The following is a 16,883-nucleotide window of genomic DNA, read 5'->3' as shown; positions in this document are numbered from 1 at the left end:
TTGTCCTTGCCCGGGAGGTGTTCCGCCATGAGGAACATGTTCCTCTGAATGGCCCACTTCCACATGCTCTGAGCCAGATGAGACAACTGTGGAGAGTGTGTTCTCCCTGCTTCTGTATGTAGTACATGGCAGTCATGTTGGTCGTCCGGATCAACACGACTTTGTTGCACAAGTGTACTTTGAATGCCTTCATTGCCAGGAAGATTGCCATCAGTTCCAGAAGGTTGATGTGCATCTTCTTTTGCTGTGTCGTCCATAGTCCCTGCACTGTGTAATGGAGTACATGAGCTCCCCATCCCTGGAGAGACGCGTCCGCCGTCAGTATTATTTGTGGAACAGGCTCTTGGAACGGTCGGCCCTTGCAAAGGATTTTTGGATTCCACCAATGCAGAGAGTTGGATGCCCGACCGCTCACCAACACTAGGTCTTTCAACTGTCCTTGAGTCTGATTCCATTGACGTGCCAAGCACTCCTGAAGCGGGCGCATATGCAGTCTCGCGTGGGGGACTATGAAGATGCAGGCGGCCATCATGCCTATCAACTGCATGAACACTCGCGCTGGGAGGGAGTGTTGAGGTCTGAACTTTTTTATCAGCAGTTGCATGCTGTTGATTCTCACTAAATTTGGCTGAGCTTTGGCTGCCAGAGTGTCTACGGTTGCGCCCAGGTACTGCCGTACGTGGGCGGGTTGAAGATGTGACTTTGGATAATTCAGTGAGAATCCCAGACTGTGAAGAAGGTGAATGGTGTGGGCTATGTGGCTGGCACACTGCTGGGCTGACTTTGCCTGAACAAGCCAGTCGTCCAGGTAAGGGAAGACGTGAATGTGCTGTCTCCTTAAGTGTGCAGCCACTGACGCTAGGCATTTGGTAAAGACTCTGGGCGCCGTTGTTACTCCGAAAGGGAGGACTTTGAACTGATAATGCTGATCCTGAATAGTGAACCTGAGATATTTTTTGTGTGATGGGTGTATGGGTATGTGGAAATACGCATCCTTCAAATCTAGTGTTGCTAGGAAGTCTCTTTGACTGAGTAACGGCAGAACCTGCTGGAGGGTGAGCATATGAAAATGCTCTGACAGAATGTATTGGTTGAGAGGTCTGAGGTCCAGTATAGGTCTCAGAGACCCGTCCTTTTTTGGGATCAAGAAGTACAGAGAGTACACCCCTGACCCTCGTTGTTCTACAGGCACGAGCTCTATGGCTCCTTTCTGCAGCATACTTAGTACTTCCTGCTGCAATAATGCCAAGTGCTCTGCGGACATAGGACGGTGTCTTGGTGGTATGTTGGGTGGATTGTATGTTAATTCCAGACAATAACCGTACTGGACAATTTCTCTGACCCACCTGTCTGTGGTGAAGGATCTCCAGACTGGCAGGAACCGTTGGAGTCTCCCCCCGACCGGTGTTATGTGGTCGGGGGGCAGTGACAAGACGTCACTGTTTGTTATTGGCGGAGGACCTGGTGTTGTTGTGTCCTCGTCCACTGCCTTTGGTGCTGGATCCACGATATCCACCCCTATTGTTCTTATTATAGGTACTCTGGGTATTTCCTTTAGTGTACTGCTGCTGGGACCTCTGACCTCTAGCTGCTCCTCTATTCCCGGGGCGACGAAAGGAGCCACTCCGAAACTGCTGCGACTGTAGAGCCCCCATAGATTTCGCAGTTTCAGTGTCCTTTTTAATTTTTTCTAGTGTAGTGTCAACTTCGGGGCCAAATAAAAAGTCTGGGTTGACTGGTTGATTCAAGATATTATTTTGAATCTCAGGTTTGAAACCTGATATTCTCAGCCATGCGTGCCTCCTCAACATCACACTAGTGTTGATTGCCCTAGCTGCAGTGTCAGCTGCATCTAGTGCGCATTTGATGGACGCATTTGTAATGAGTTGTCCCTCTCTGATGTGGAGCACCGCTCCATCTTTGTAGTCATCTGGCAGGTGTTCTAGCAGTGTTTCTAGGGTATCGTAGTGTGACCTGTCGTATCGGGCCAGGAGTGCCTGAGTGTTGGCAATGCGCCAGATGTTTGCGGCTTGTGCTGCTATCCTTTTTCCTGATGTTTCTAGCACTTTGGACTCCTTGTCCGGAGGAGGAGCATCACCAGTAGTTTGCGAGTTAGCTCTCTTGCGAGCATTAGAAACTACCATGGAGTCCAATGGCAATTGACCCTTAATGTACATTGGGTCTCCTGGGGCTGGTTTGTATTTTTTCTCTATTCTCGGGTTTAATACCTGTGCTCTGGTTGTCTCCTTAAAGATGTCCTTAGCATGTTTAATAACCCCTTTTAACATTGGTAGAGTCTTGACCGTTCTTTCCGATGTGGAGAACGTGTCCACCAAGAAATCCTCCTCCACAGAGTCAGAATGAAGTTCCACTCCGTGATTGGGAGACGCTCTTTCAATGAGGGCGTTAAAAGCAGCAGTATCTTCAGTGGGAGATGGTTTTACATTATAAAGATGAGTGTCAGGAACATTTTGTGGGTCTCCTGGGTCATTAGGGTCTCCCCATGCTTGATCCTGGTCTTGCTGGTGTTCATCAGGGTCAGTATCCACAGGATAAGTGGTATCCTCAGTATAGCCCTCTTCTGCATCCGCCTCCGAAGGTGTGGGAGAAAAGGATGGTGGTTCCAGATCTTATGTGTGGTAAGGTTTTACAAGCACTGGTGTCGAACCTGCAGCCATTTTCCTTTTTAGTGGAATTTTGTATGAGTCCAAAGCCTTTTCTGGAACAATTCTCCGCTTGCGGAACAACAGCCTACCAGTGTCGGCGTCAATAAACTGGTCCTGTGAGGCTTCGACATCGGTTCTTTCCGTGGACACTGTTTTTGGTTGTGCGACACTCTTCCTAAGTTCGAACATTTTCGGTGCCCCGGGTGTTGGCAATCCAAACTTGATCGGTGCCAGCGCCGAGTGAGCCTTGGCGACTTTGTGCGGGTCGGGACCCGTTTTCGGTTCGAGAGTGGCCCGTTCCCTGATGCGCTTTAGGGACTCCGACACCTGTTGCAACGTGAATGCGGACGGTGCTTTGGAACCGACAGGCTCTTTGGAGACAGGCTTCGACGCGGTCTCCGGTTTCTTTCCAGTCTTCGGGTCTTCGATCCGAAGTTTTGGATCGACGCTTTGTTGATCCGGTATTTTGGCAGTCTCAGCACTCTTCGTTGTTGATGTAGTCGGATCGACCACATTGACCTTGGTTGTTGGTGCCCCAACTTTCGGTGCTATAGGCCTCTGCGTCTTCTCGGGACCGAAGGCCTTCTTCTGTTTCTCGGTGCCGAAGTCCTTTTTTGGTTTCTTGGTACCGAAGTCCTTCTTTCTTAGGCCGGCTCCAACGTCCTTCTTCTGTGTCGACGGATTGGAAGGTTTTGATGCCATCGATCCGACCTGAACCAGTTGCACTTTCGGTTTCGATTTGACCGGTGCTGGTTTTGGTTTCGATTTCACGGAATCGACTCCAGTCTTCTTCGATATTTCTGGCTCTTTTGAAATGTCCGAAGCCGGGCCTTCAGGCGGGGCTGTAGAACGAGCCGACCGATCTTGGGTAAGGCCCGCAGGCGATCCCTCGACCTGAGCCTTATCAAGACTATCTCCCTCGGCCTCCGCATCGACGGATTGGCCTAGCTCCTCGCCTGAGCTATCTTCCTCGGCCCCAAGGGCCTCATCGTCGTCTCCTACCTCGTCGACGACGTCTTCTTAGACAGGAACCGGGCGCAGGCCATACACCTGGACTCATCATGATCCGGTGATAAACATTTGTTACACACCGGGTGGACATCAACGTGTGGATATTTCGCGTGACATAGAGGACATCTCTTGAAGGGAGTCCTCGATTCCATCTTCGAACGTTGATCGACGGTCGGACCGAAACTCGGGCCGAGAAGGGTGGATAAGTCCGAGAAACAAGTATAAGAATTTATCGATACCGAACGCAAACAATACCGACGAATATCTAAAGGCTTTTGGCCTTAAATAAAGTTTTCCTAACTTGAGCTAAGATAAGCACATCCGAACCCAATGGCGGAAAAAAACAATCTAAGGATGGAGAGGATGCCCATGCGCACTGTAGTCCAGGGGAGGAGCCACCTATCTCGTGATACCTCGAAGACTCTTCCAGGACAACAATGTGCAATCATCCGGACCCAACACTAGGTGGCGATCTATGCACAGATATGAATTCAGCAGCCCACATGCCTCGAACCTTAAAATTTTTGATGTTATTCCCAGCAAAACTCAAACTACTGGCAGATGGAAAGTTGCACTTCTTCACGTCTCCCAAAACTGCATGGGACTGGTTGGAGGGCTGGAGAACTGTTGGACAAGACAGGAACCAAACAAAATCACCAGTCCATAATGACCACCTGAAAAAGGGCCAGGGCCTGCCCTCCCAGCCAGGCAAAGTTAACCAACGAGACATGGATAAGTGACATCTGGGACCCAGGAGACACTCAAACGAGTTTCAGGTCTCTGGCGTGGGGTTTTGTGGTTTTGATGAGACTGGGGAAGGGGTGAGGGCCTGATCAATTTGACACTGGGGGCGTTGTCTGTGGCATGTACTCTGTTTTCACGCAGACCTAACCAGACGTTCCCCTACATAGAATTGGGGACACTAGTATATTCATACTGAGCTCCGACATTTCTAAGGCAGTTGGCACTCACTGCCCCCACATTGTTTCATTGTAATGAAGTTATTAATTGGCGACAGGCGCTCTGCACATTGGGGTGGTGGGGGGTTCGTAACTCACCTAGCAGGGATGCAGGGAGGGGGGAGTTAAGGGGTATTTGTTGTAATGTTGGTTTCATGTTTTGGCTGCTCATGAATACACTAATCGACATTGAGCGCATACACATACCAGGGTCAGCGCAAGTAGTAACAGGGTTACAAAACACAATCAGGTATGCCTTATACGAAGAAGGGAGTAGCCAGTGTCCGCATATGGTTATGGAATGTGAATGGTCTTGGAAACAAGATTAAGCGTACACTGGTCCTCTAACACATCAAACGACCCCCCGGGGCATGGTGCTACTTCAGGAGACACACCTGAAGGGTAGCTAATACAGAGCTTTAGATTGCTTCGGCTACAAGCTAGCGGCCCACTCAGGTTACTCGGATGGTGCTAGAGGGGTAGGCATTTTGGTACGCAACTCTCTGGCCCTAACAATTGACAAGGTTGTGCGCGATGACGCAGGCTGCGGGGTGGACCTTGTGGGTGGCTGGGAAGGTCGCTCACTTATTCTTTGTTCCGTGTATGTACCACCCAGGCTACACTCGGTCATCTTCCCAAAAATAAGCGCCCTACTGCTGGAGCTTCCAACGGGAATACTCCTGATGGGGATAGATGTCAATGCAGTAATGGATCAAGAGTTAGATAGTCTGAGCAATGCAGGGGCACACCTGGGGTGGGAAGGGTCCTCCCGGACTTCCTAACAGCAATGGGACTAGTGGACATATGGAGGGCCCATAACCCACAGTCAAAGTAATTCACATATTATTCGGCCTGCCATGGATCATTTTTTAGAATAGACTACATGTTTACGCAACAAGACCAAATGTGAAGCTTTCAACGTCCAACACACTTTGCTAGGGGTATCTCGGACCATTCCCCCACATATGTCACCTTCATGGGACCGGAGGTCAACAGAACAGTTTTCCCCAGGATAGACATCTGGCATTTACGAGACCCTGAGCTGAAGGAGAAACTCGAGGAGGGAATAGAAATGTATTTTAAAGAAAATGAAGGGATGGTGGATTCCCGCGTGATACTCTGGGAAGCGTTTAAGAAAGTGTTGAGGGGGAAGGTATAGGCGCTAGTCGGGGTAAGAGAAAAAGAAGCAGCCTCCCCAATTCATGCATTGGAGCAAGAAACAATAACAATGGAACAGGAGGTGATAGAGGGTGAAAGCTCAGATCTCCGGCACAGACTAGCTCTGCAACAACATGAGCTGCGCGCGTTGGCCGAAAGTGCATAGTGGGCACATGCGCTGGCCGCGCAACGCAGGATGTACGATGTGGGCAATAAAGCCTCCAAGCTACTAGCTTGGCTAGACAAACGGGGCAGAGACAGATCGTGGGTCATGTGAATCAGTGATGGGGGTGGCATCATTCACACAACAAATGGCCGAATCGCAGAGACATTTGCGTCCTATTATGAAACTTTATATGCCCCCGCGAGTCCGAGATCAGAAAAGGACTGTGTGGAATTCTTAGCTGATTTTTTTCTCTCCTGACGCTCACCGAAGAAATTAACGAAACCCTAGAGGCTGACTTGACCGTAGAAGAGCTGGCTGCGGCGTTGGGATCTCTAATATCTGGGAAGGCCGTGGGTCCTAATGGCCTCCCTATTGAGCTATTAAAAGGCACGGCCTCTAAAATCACTCGGCCATTATTAGATATGTTTGAAGAGTCCAGTGTAATGGAGCACACTGCCGATAGATCAACGTATGGCCACTATAGTGGTGATACACAAAGCAGGGAAACCCCCAGAGAATTGTGGCTCGTAAAGGCCAATTTCCCTGCTGAATTGCGAAGCAAAGGCCTTAGACAACAGGTTAACAGTAGCCCTCAAGACTATTATTCTCATAGACCAATCATGCTGCGTAGAAGTACCCGCCACAACCTACCACGACTTTACGGAGTCCTACACATGAGGGCATCCCCCACTTCTCCTGAATCGGCATTGACGGCACTAGACGCCTCAATGGCTTTCAACAGTATAGAATGGACCGATCTATTTGCAGTATTGAACAAACTGGGCTTATGCCCCAAATTCCCCAGCTGGGTCAAACTGTTATATCAAGACCCGTGCGCACAGGTGAGAGTTAATGGGGCACTATTGCTCCGTTTCTTGCTTGGGAGGGGAACCAGGCAGAGCTGTCCCTGTCACCACTATTATTTGCTGTGGCGCTTGAGCCACTGGTGTATTGGATTAGGAGAGACGCAATGATATGGGGTATTCGGGCGCTGGGAGGCTAGGAGGAGTGCATCTCCTTTTATGCCAATGATATACTTCTATATTTATCAAGACCCTACTTCTCCATAGCTCGTGTGCCCCACTTTTTTTAGCTATTCGGTAGCTACTCGGGCTTCACTATAAACAGAACAAAATCAATCGTTATGGCCCTGGCAGGACCACCTCCGAGATTACCAGCAAACTGTGCGGCCTCGGTGGTAGAGGGAGGCTTTAAGTATTTAGGCCTGTACGTAACCCGAAACCCTCAGTCATTCCTACAGGAAAAGCTCTACCCACTATTGCAAAGATTCCACGCAGATACGAAACATTGCCGCATGCTCCCTCTGTCTTTGATGGGTATAGCAGGATTGTACAAAATGATGACTCTGCCGCGTCTCCTCCTCCTATGTGTTACAAAACACACCCTACCCGGTCCCCGAACCTTTTTTAAACAGATAGCTCAGGAACTACGTATCTTACTATGGCAGGGGGGAACACTGAGAATAGTGTTGAATAAATTGCAGACAGGAGTCCATGACGGCGGGCTTGCTATCCCTGATGCTAGACTGTACTATTGGACCTCACAACTTATGGTTATAAATGAATGGAAATATACGGATAGGGTGGATAGAGAAGCAATGCCAACGGGAATCAGGAGGCCCTTTTATATGTCCGAATGCCCCCTCGGGATCTCCCCGCTCATACGGCAACAGTAATAAACTGCTGGTTTGAAGCGAACAAATATTTGGGATGGTATGGCCGCTTGACAGCAATGACACCACTGTGGGTGGGAGACCAACTGAGGGAAGTAACCACCTTGGCAGGTTGTTCGGGATGGAGGGCCATAGGTATTGACCATCTAAGGGACGTATGGAGGGGAACAGCACTGATACCTTTTTAGGACTTGGAAAACGAATTTAAACTATCATCACTTGACTACACGCTGCTCCTGAGGCGGAAAGCCGGGAGACTGCTTCGTTTTAAAACTGTTAAAATTGTTTGCTGTATTTTAACTTCACTTACCCCCAGTCACTTGGCTCTGTTCACGGGCTAATTTACTCGCCACTTGCAGGCGTGAGACGCTGTTTCAGCGCCACGCTCGAGCTTCAGGCCATGCCCCCTTCGGAGGCCACGCCCACCGCCCTCCAGTATAAGTGAGACGCTGACTGCAAGCGCCTTCACTTGACTACACGCTGCTCCTGAGGCGGAAAGCCGGGAGACTGCTTCGTTTTAAAACTGTTAAAATTGTTTGCTGTATTTTAACTTCACTTACCCCCAGTCACTTGGCTCTGTTCACGGGCTAATTTACTCGCCACTTGCAGGCGTGGGACGCTGTTTCAGCGCCACGCTCGAGCTTCAGGCCACGCCCCCTTCGGAGGACACGCCCACCGCCTCATCCCCCATCACAAATGTGCTTCCCCCGGAAGCGCAGCGGATGAGCGCAGCGGGTGCGCCGTTTGCGCGCCGAAGGCGCGCCTAAGGAAAGCCCGTCTGCGCCCGTCCGCGACCGACCGAGGCCAGAGGCCAGTCACTCTGCCTCTCCCATCCAATATTCCCGCTTGCAACTGACCGATCTTCAAGGCAAGTGGCCACTACCTGCTGCCACCACAGCCCGAACCACCAGTCTTGGACTATTGACTTCTCATAACCAATTTTACATCAATACCGTGTCCTCGTCTTCGACTAACCACCCTTCAACCCTGCCTCTAACTGGCCCTCTCCCCACAGTTGTAACTGCTATGTATCTCAATACCAGATCGGCAGTCAAACATCAGCTCGATCTCTTCACCTTACTCGAATCTCACAAACCCGACCTACTATTCCTCACCGAGACTTGGTTTTCGGACAGCTCTCTCCCCTCCCTGCTGGCAATACTCCCCCCATCTTACTATGCTATCCGAGCCGACCGTTCTTCCGGTAGGCCTGGTGGAGGGGTTGCCCTGATCGCCCGTAAAGAATTCACGTTTCAACCTCTAGTCTCCCTTTCCCTGGGAACATCAGACTGTTTAGTTGTCCACTCACTTTCTCTTACTCCCCCACTCACGTGCGTCCTTATTTACCGACCCCCGTCCCCCCCTCAAACGTTTCTCCCCAACTTCCAAGACCTAATGGCGACTCTGGTAGTCAACCACTCTTCCATTATAGTCTTGGGAGACTTTAACTTCTGGCCCTCTGACCCGGCGGAATGCGCAACTTCCAAAGAGTTTTCAGACTCCCTTCAGTCGCTCAACTTCACTTCAGTCATCAATGCCCCCACGCACAGGTTGAGACACATCCTTGACCAAATCTGGCACCGTGATTGCCCGGTCACCTCACTTTCTATTTCCCCGTGTCTTTGGTCAGATCATTCTCTGATCACTTTTTCTCTATCCCCCCTCTCATTACCTAAGTCCACTCCTGCGAGAAACATCTGGGCACGATCATGGAACCGCGTTGATGTCGAGGCTTTATCTACCACCCTCTTCTCTTCCAGCCCCGACCTTACTGGGCTGCCCTCTTCTGGACAAGCAGAAGCCATCAGCAGCTGGCTGCGGGCTGGCTGCGATACCATCGCTCCTTTAAAGCGCATCTCGTCTAAACGCCCCAAAGATGCTAACCGATGGTTCTCTGACGATCTGAAGACCCAAAAATTTAATCTCCGCCAAGCGGAACGCCAGTGGAGGCGGAACTACTGTCCTGTTTTTAAAACCCGCTACACTGCCCTTCTAGTACAATACAAGAAATCCATACTGGAAACCAAAAAAACTTACTTTTCATCCAAAATCCAGCTCGCGGAGAACCGGCCAAGAGAAATATTCTCCATTGTTCAAGATCTCGCTTATTCCGATAGAGCCTCACTCAAACCTTCCCCATCACAACCACTATGTGATTCCCTCAACTCCTTCTTCCTCGACAAAATCAGTAAGATTAAAGCTAAGATCCCCCCCCTTCCCCGGCTTTCACTGACCCTTGCTGTCCTCCAGCTACAGCACGTCTTGACTCAATTCCTCCCCTCACGAACGATTCACTCTCCTCTATTCTTCCGCTGGTTAAATCCGGCTCCCCGTTGGACCCCTGCCCTGCTTATATTTTGAAGCAGATCTACTTTCACTGCCCCTCACCGCCCCTTACGCTTCTCAGCAGCTCGCAGTCCCAGGGTATTGTTACCCCTGCACTCAAATCGGCAGTGATCGTTCCGATCTTAAAAAAACCTGGGGCGGACCCTTCGGATCCAGCCAACTACCGCCCCATCTCTCTTCTGCCTTTCTTGGCAAAGGTACTGGAACGTCATGTAGTCAAAACCTTGAGTGAGTTTGTGGAAAGAAATAGTGTCTTGGCTTCGAGACAGGCCGGTTTCCGCCCAGCTCATTCAACTGAGTCTGTAATTATATCTGTCCTGGATAACCTACGTCAGGGAATGGACACTAATCAACCACAGGCCCTGGTCCTTTTGGATCTTTCCGCCGCATTCGACACGGTGGACCATACCATCTTACTCTCACGTGTCGAGGCGGCGGGAATCGGAGGGACGGCCCTGTTATGGCTATCCTCCTTCTTGAGCGGTCGGACTCAGGCGGTTCGCCTGGGTGAGTACTCAGCTGATTTTCGGCCCATCCAGTGCGGGGTCTCCCAAGGATCCTCTTTGTCCCCCCTCTTATTTAACCTTTACATTGCCCCCCTTATTTTTGCTTTACAGCAGCTGGAGGTCTCTGTTTACAACTACGCAGATGATCTCCAGCTCATCTTTTCCCTCTCTTCCTCCCCCGAGTCAATATCTAATTTTCAGTTCATCATGACTTTTATCCAGGACTGGATGAACTTCAACCACCTGAAACTCAATCCCGATAAAACGGAATTGGTGTTGACAGGTGGTTGCTCCAGTCCCTGGTCCTCTTCCTTTTGGCCCTCTTCCTTAGGCTCCCCACCCATTCCTGTCCCTTCCGTCAAAACTCTTGGGTTTAAAATTAACAATCAACTCTCCCTACACTCTCAAGTCTCTGCCGTCGTATCCTCAGCCTTCCTCTCCCTCAGGACAATTCGTAAAGTCTCACGATTCTTTTCCTCTGATGCGCTCAAGCTAATACTTCTGGCCATGGTAACATCTCGCCTAGATTACGGCAATGCCCTTTATCACGGCATGCCTGAATACCTCATGAGGCGTCTCCAATTGGTCCAAAACCAAGCCGCTCGGCTGGTCTTTAATCTACCAAAATCACACCACGTTACACCCCTCCTTGTCTCCCTGCACTGGCTCCCTGTCCGGCAGCGCGCCTTATTCAAGCTTGCCTGTACCATCTTTAAAGCCCGGACAGGCTCTGCCCCTTCTTTCATTAACACAGCCATTCAAGACTACATTCCATCGAGAGAACTCCGCTCTTCTTCCCACCACCTCCTCGTGGTCCCTCGCTTCAAACGGAAGAAGTGGGGGGGCTCCAAATTTTCAACCACGGCCCCAGCTTTTTGGAACTCCCTTCCAATCTACCTGAGAACCTGCTCCCAGTACCCTCTGTTCCGTAAAGGCCTCAAGACCTTTCTCTTTACCCAAGCCTTCCCCTCTTGAACGGTCACTTCCCCATACCTTCCTGCCCCCTGAGTAGTAGTAGCCATTTATCGCCCAGAAACCTCTAGGTGTATGAGCGCTCTATAAAACCCTTAAACTCAAACTCAAACTCTAACCAAGTCTTCCCCTACACGCGATTTGCACAAGCGTTAAGTAGACACATACAACAAGGAGAGTCCATCCCTGACTATTCCCCTCTGGAAGACAGACTATTAGCAAATCCCATACCTGACAAAGGTACTTCTACAATATATAAAAGACTAATATACAATGCTCCAGACTCCCTGACCTCCCTACGAGCAGCCTGGATGGCGGATTTAGGCACTATAGAAGACGAAAAGAGGACCGATGCGTTGCATGGGCCTAGAGAGATAGCGATTAGGTCGCGATTAAGACTGATACAACTTAGGATCCTGCACTGCTCCTACTACCCCCGCACACTGCTGCACAAATGGGGAAAAGTACAGTCGACACACTGCATAAGAGGCTGCCAGGCGGAGGGATCTTTTCCCATATTATATGGGAATGCCCGGTAATCAACCGCTTTTGGCAGAGAGTGGTGACGATAATGTCAAAGGTCACGGGAGAAGAGATACCTGTAGATGCCAAGGGTCTTTAATTGATGATTAAGGGGGAGGAATACTGGACTAGGCACACGAGAACCTGGCTGGCCTTAGCAACCGGAGTGGCAAAGTGTAACATAGCGAGAAGGTGGGGGTCACACATCCCCCCCAACGGTGGCAGAATGGGAAACCGACCTTGATTGGTGCCACCAAGCGGAAAAGTTTATATATGACAGCAGGGGCTGCAGGATTTGTTTAAATAAAATATGGTCCCCCTGGGAGAAATACAGACGCGAGAAATCAACAGCATGTGAGTCAGGGGGTGCAGGTGAGACCTGAGACTGAAGAAGACATGAGGCCACACAGACTGCCTAAATGGTTTAGACCTACCTGAGCGGCAATGTACCAGATTGTGACTAAAATGTTAATGGTGTCCGGACCCTGTGATAAAGTATTCTTGTTATGACATTTTGAACATTTGAATGTATGTACTTGTTTTCAGTATATGTAATCTCATGAGCCTGTTTAATAAAAAGAACTATTGAAAAAAAGCTGTCACCTCTCACATAATCAATGTGTGAAAGCTGTTGAAGACCTACATTTCCAGTAGGTTAAAGTGGATTTTTTACATACTTCAGGTAGAACTAACCCTTACACCTCTTTTTGAAGGCCTGGTTCCCTCGGCTTTACTGTGAATTTTCAATGTTAAGAATTTATACTTACCAACATTTGAGTATGAAAGCACAGGATAGAGACCAAGCCTTCACATTATTAGCATTTGTACAATGGGAAAGTTATTCCCTTTTAGCTTAAATTATGTAAATATGTATTACTGATCCAATGAATTAATAAAGTCCCTCTTTGCTGGACATTTCTTTTCAGGAGACCAGGCTGGCCAACAACCATCACGGCAGTACCAGGGACAAGAAGCCATTTCCTCATCTCGTAGGTGTGCATGACGACTCAACTATAACAGTGAGGAGGAGGAAGCGACAACAAGCAGGGGTAGCATGCCTGCCCGGATAACCATAAGAACTATCTCCAAAAGACTCTGGGCATGGGCTGACCAGTACCCTGGGTGGGGGAGGGGCAGCGGTGTGGCCACCACCTGCCAGGTGGAAGAAGTTCTTTGATCTTCTCCTGTCATTCGGCAAGAGAACCCTCTGTAACTCCTGAGGTACCCATTCCATCGGGACCTCCAAAGGCACCCCCTGTCCATGCATCTTCTCCTCCTATCAGTGCATGTGAAGAAGGACTTGAGTCAAGGGATCCTTCTAACTCAACAATCCTCTTGAGCTGCCCATTCCCTTCCCCCAAAATATGTGTCAGTTGCTGCTCTCAAGGAGGCACTAATTGTAGAGTTTCAGGGAGCGCTTTCTTGGGTTATTCAGGTCTTAGTTGCGGGGGTCCAGATACTCTAATACAGTCTCTGGGCCGCAACAAACTTTATTTGGCATCATGACCCTATTGACAGCAGCTCTCATTTCTCATCTGCCTTCACAACCCACCCCACTTCCTGTAGTCCAGTCTCCCACTTTGTCTGTGAACCTTGTTTCCCCTCCTACTCATCTGTTTCATTCTTCCTCTGGGGTGTCTGGTCTGTCACGGCCAGCTATTTTACATCCATGTGGAAGGAGGATCTCCACATTGTCGCTTAAGCAGAGAGTGAGGAAGGCCATTGACTTTTGTTCCAAGCCAGGAGCCTGAGACGGACACAGCCTCTAGCTTGGTGGTCTGACTTTATACTATTGTGGACAGTGGACTCTTGTGTGTAGACCCTTTATGGACTCTTTGCATATAGATAAGTTCCCTTGACACCTCCTGGTATGTTTTGAATATTTGCTGAGCTTCCTCCAACTTAGCATTTCCCCTTTGAGTGAAGGCTCCATTATTGCTCCTTTTAAACCCTACCCAATCACAGTTTTTCATTTCCCCAATATGCAAGTTTTTTTTTATTCATTTCAAACCAACAAAACAAACAAAAATCTGTTTCTTGCATTTACAAATCATGCTATATGATGCATTGTATTTCCACCGGATGAAGGGTTTGGTTATTTAGCAGATGCTTTCTATGTCCGAATGCAGTTTTTAAATGCATTACAGCTGGAAAGTAAACAAAGAAAACACACTTAACACTATCCTGTGTTGTAAATGCAACATCAAACAATCAACCCAGAGGAAAGGCTGACATACTGAAAGGAAGATTCAGGTGTCTTCGTAAGTGTGAGGGAGCACTGCAGTACAGCACAGACATCTGCTGCAAAATAATAGCCACATGTGCTATACAGTATAACCTCGCAATACGGATGGTCTACCCAAAGTGGAAATGGATTCTGATTCAGATTCAGAGGATGGTGTTCCACTACCACGGCGACTCCAAGATGCCTCTGGTGCTGGTGAAGGCACAGCATGTCGTGCAGACATAACTACACACTGCTTTTAAGGTAGGCATAAAACAACCTTTTCACACAAAGGTTTTGGGTTACTCAGGTTTGTGATCAGTGTAATCATTTTGGGATATTCACACAGCAAGAAAATATATTTTTAGCAAAGTTTAAAATACTGTTTGCAACATAAGAAAACAAAACAAAACAATTCAAACAGTGGCAATAACAAAATAAAATATGAATGCTTCCTGCTGCCTCTACTGACACTTCCTTTTTCAGTGTTAGGAGCTGGAGGACCAGCAGACACCTCAGTACATGTACCTAACAGCGCGAGTCACTGAGAGGCTACCACGGCTTGACGCGTCTACACTTTCCCCTCCCACATTATCACCACTTGCAGAAATGTTGCTGGGTTCTGTTTTCTAATGCACTGCACCATGAACAAGCCCATGGGCTATATCCCTACAGGTGGAGCCCCGTCTCCACCTGAATATTAAAGTTATGGCGTGATAATCTGGAGGATGCGTGTGCCAGGCGGTTCACTGACCTGCTAAAACAATCTAATCTAGGCATATGCTGGTGATGTCTGAGCCTCTGATTCAATTGATTAACTAGTCTATTTTGAATTTAAAAAATAATGTCACAATATATGCCATTAAATAAACTATTTTGAATCAAAAATATAATGTAACAATAACTGTTATGAAAAATTAATAATATTTAATGTTACATTATATTTTTAAATTCAAAATAGATTATTAAACATTTTAAAATTAAATCATAAACATGCACTATAATTTATATTGATTAATATTTTTAACTAGTTTGATTAATTGAATTTCACATTATTTCCAATGTGGTTTTATTTTAAGTCCCTGCCTCCATTATTTCCTATGGGGAGAGTGTTTCAGTACCAATGGTTTTACCATGTATAGGGCTGGATTTACAATAAAAGAGCAGTTTGTGAATACTCAAAATTGTATACTTACTCAAATGTTTAAGTTAACTTTCTGTCTTCAACACATTCAATTTTGGTCTCTGCCTGCACGATCTACTTAATCCATTTCAACCCAGGCAAGGGAGCTCAACTCCCATGATATTTCAATGACCCATGCTGCCAGTTACACCAACTGTACCCACCACAAACACCTCCGTCATTTCACCCACCTCGCTGCAGCTGTCTAGATCACCCATGCTGCTTACTACCCTTTCACCGCCCGGCATAAGGAGATCTGCACTCGAATGGGTCTCCTACCTTGATGACAACTACCTTTGCGAAGTTTGGTTGCCCATCTCTAATGTAAAATAGATCCTTGCCTTTAGTTATACTCAAACACTCTTTCCTGTTTCTTTCCTGTGTCCCTGTCATGCCACACTTTACATGGTTACTGCAATGCCCTAAGCCACATCTTCTCTTCTTTTTCTCTAACCTCTTACCACATTTAAAGACGTAAATCTCAGACTGCCTAGCTGATACCCATCAGAGGATGGTTCTCGCAACCTGCACACGGAGTAATTTACTTTGTTGCACCTTCTCCCCTTGATGTCCCATCATTTTGCCTCCCAATGTGCTCGATCCATTGCATAGCACAAGCACCTTGGCAGTGATCTAGGACAGAAATACGCCTCAGATTATTCCCCTTCACTGCTACTACTGTAGACAGATCCCACAGATGGAATAGTTACAGATTACAACCTTATATCTCTTTCCAGTCAAATCCCTCCCCAATTCCCTTGTTATAAGTAATTTTGAAAAGAGTACCATTGCATTGGTCAGCATACTTGAACACTACTTATCTGGACACCAAGACTAATGGACTCAGCCACAAATCCCCCCAAAACATCACCACACATTGGTCTAAACTGAAACCCTCATTCCTATGTTGGTGGTGGGTTCTTAGGTTACTGGTGTTTGTAATTGTATTGCTGGAAACACTAGTCATCTACAGCAAACCCATGTACTTGTCTGGCCTTACAGCAGCTGAAAGAGAGAGCAAAGAGTGGCTAACGTGCTGCAGCCAAATGAATACATTGTAGCACAGTACTAAGCACATTGCTCCTTTCCCACCCCCCCCCCCTGACTGTAATAAACAGACTAAAGTAAGAGTTTGTGAAGCCTGGAGAGAACACCCAAACCCTCTTCTTTGGACTAACATTGCCTGTGAGATTTAAACACTGTGAGGTGCCACAGAAGGGCTTGAATAGTGATGTAGAGACGTATCCCCCGGGACACCCCTTTGCTGGGGCAGCTGCGCGCTTTACAAGACATCCTAACATAACATAACATGTCAGCCCTCGAAGGTGATAGGAACTTCCGACTATTGTGTGTATCATTATTTTCCGTCCTCTAAAGGAAAATCTATTCTTTTTAATGCTACAGCACTGAATATTGATGTCTTAAGTGAAAATACCTGTACCAGACAGTAACTGAGCTCCACAGGTAAAAACACAAC

The 16,883-nt window shown here is 48.0% G+C and overlaps 1 protein-coding gene across 2 annotated transcripts in view; it reads right to left on the bottom strand.

Annotated features, from left to right (window-relative positions):
* The window catches only part of LOC146835436 (NACHT, LRR and PYD domains-containing protein 3-like), a 368,932-nt gene that overhangs the window by 168,019 nt on the left and 184,030 nt on the right, over nt 1-16,883 (bottom strand). The gene's annotated exons all lie outside the window — the stretch shown is intronic.

Source organism: Triturus cristatus, chromosome 4_2 (assembly GCF_964204655.1).
Source record: "Triturus cristatus chromosome 4_2, aTriCri1.1, whole genome shotgun sequence".
NCBI lineage: Eukaryota > Metazoa > Chordata > Amphibia > Caudata > Salamandridae > Triturus > Triturus cristatus.
This window is presented reverse-complemented; position numbering and strand designations above follow the sequence as displayed.